Source organism: Belonocnema kinseyi, chromosome 9, assembly GCF_010883055.1.
Source record: "Belonocnema kinseyi isolate 2016_QV_RU_SX_M_011 chromosome 9, B_treatae_v1, whole genome shotgun sequence".
Classification (NCBI taxonomy): Eukaryota; Metazoa; Arthropoda; class Insecta; order Hymenoptera; family Cynipidae; genus Belonocnema; species Belonocnema kinseyi.
The window spans coordinates 34,412,892-34,415,386 of NC_046665.1; positions in this window are offsets into that span (position 1 = coordinate 34,412,892).

Sequence of the window (2,495 nt, forward strand, 5' to 3'; positions counted from 1 at the left end):
CAGAGCTCAACAATGAATTTCTCGTTGAAATTTACTTCAGGAATTGCACTGACCTCTTGAAAAATTTGGTTAATTTCAAATAACCTCTAACTGACCTTGACCGTTACAATTGACCTATGACTTGGGTACGTACATGTACGTAGAATTTTCCGCTCTATCGATTGCAGATGTAAAAAAGGGGGTTTCCATTTTAAAAAACAAGGTTGACCTTCAAAAAGCCATGAAGGTCACTTCAAGGTCAAAATGAAGGTCCCGTGGACTTTTTAGACATTAATTATTTCTGGATTCCAAAATAAATATAATTTAAATTGAGAATGGGACATAGAAAAGATGGTTTGCTTGTGTTTTGCTGTCGTTCTCGCGCAAATTCACCTGTGAATTTGACATAAAGTAACGACATAGATTGCAATTCCTGCATAGACGAATTATCAGATAGAAAAATCAGAAAAGACAAGTTCATAATTTTTGGTATTCAACAGAATTGGCTGATAATGTTAATCTTAGACTCGGAGATGCATGTGAGAAACTATCTTGCACTGTCAGCGATATGCGTCCTTGGAGTAATACACGGGATCTATGCTACCGTGAGAAACAATGCGACAAAAGGTTAGTTATAGTCCTAAAGAGCGAACCGGTACTTAATTAAACAGCCTAACTTAGGTTGACTCAGAGGGATATTTACCAAAAATATTCCGTTGTGAACAAACATTAAACAGGAGAACACGCAGAAGGCTGAATTAAGTAGGGTTGTTAGTTTTTTAACGTTTTATACGAATTCGTATAAGGCTTGGCTAACATGCCTAGACCTTTAGTTAAAAACTGGTGTGGTTATATTATAGGGAAATAAACGTGCACATAAGTTCTTCAGAAACCGAGCCATCAACGATAATTACCGAGATTTTAGAAAACAAAGACATTTTTCGTACCGCGAAAAACATGTCACAAGCAAACTCTCCTTCTAGAACGACTAATCCTAATAATCATGTGCAACAAATCCCATCCAAATTAGAAAGAATCAAGACTAAACTCAGAGCCTTAGAAAATTGCAGAAGTAGCATTGCCCAGTCAAATATTCCAAAAGATCAAGAAATAAGTGATGACGTGGATGAAAACCTTGCAGCGGCAGTTGAATATGTTATTGTTAAAACTTTGAAATTAGTTCACTAAATTTAAAGGGACAGGAGTTGAAAATTTCTTTTAATTAATTAGGCGAGCAAAGAAGAAAATTTAGAAAAATGAACGTGGAATTCTGTTAGATGCAATTATTACAAGTTTTTTGCGATTATTGCACAGTTTCATATTTATATTGATGAAAATTCAAGACAAGATACGACAAATTATTGATAATATGACTGTCCAACCAACTGAAATAAATTTACGACATGATATTGAAACGGCAAATTCAGTTAAATCATTTTTGCAAGGATTACGCGAAGACTACGAATTAGAATTCGACCACAAAATCCGAAAACTCTAAATGAGGCTTTTAACATGGCATCAGAAGTAGAAATCGGGCTACCTCGAAATTTTTAGCCAACTGCCTTGTCAACCAGACCTTCAGATCAAGTGCACTGGAATCAGGTGAATTTGGAAGAGGAGCACCCATCGACGCTGACGGGCGACCTATTACAAAACCAAGGAACCGATCAGATACTCCATATGTTCAGTTCAAATTGTATAGATTAGATGGGGGAAAATTCATGATAGACGCCGGCGCGAATGTGTCAATTATAAAAGAGTCTATATTAAAAGGAAGATACTTTAAAAGATATGTACCAATAAGGATTATTAACATTGATAATGAACCAGTAAAAGCAAAATACGCAGTTGATATAAAAATGTACAACAAAATATGCAGATTTCAGGTTGTTGATGACAATATGGCATTTCCCTGGTTGGGAATACTAGGTATGAACTTTTTATCAGAATGAGGATTCGTAGTTGACTTCGAAAAAGGGATTACAAGAATAACACCAAAATTACTGTACGCTGTTAAACCACTCGAATCGCAAAGTAAATATACATTTGTCAACTTCGTGAAAGGTTTCGGGATAATAACACATATAAAAGACGGAGAATTAGTTATTACTGAAAATCAAGTCAAAGTTTAAAACAGGTATGAAGTTAAAGAACAACAGTGGCTCAATCCTGTAACATGATTTCGAATGACAATAAAACCGAATATAATCCAGAAAGAATGCAAGAACTTTTGTCAACAACTCGGTTATCAGTATATCACATATAAAAGAGGGAAAGCATGACATTCAAGAGATTATTACTTCACATAATGATATTTTTCCAGTGGGAGATGATCCCCTACCACTGATCGAATTAAACCAAAACGAAATTCGGCTTGATAACGATGATCTTATTCATATCAAACAATATCGTGACCCACAAAATAAAATATATGCTTCGATTAGAGATGATAAAGGATTCAATTTCACCATGGAATTTGCCAGTTTGGGTAGCACCTAAAAAAAGGACGCGTCTCG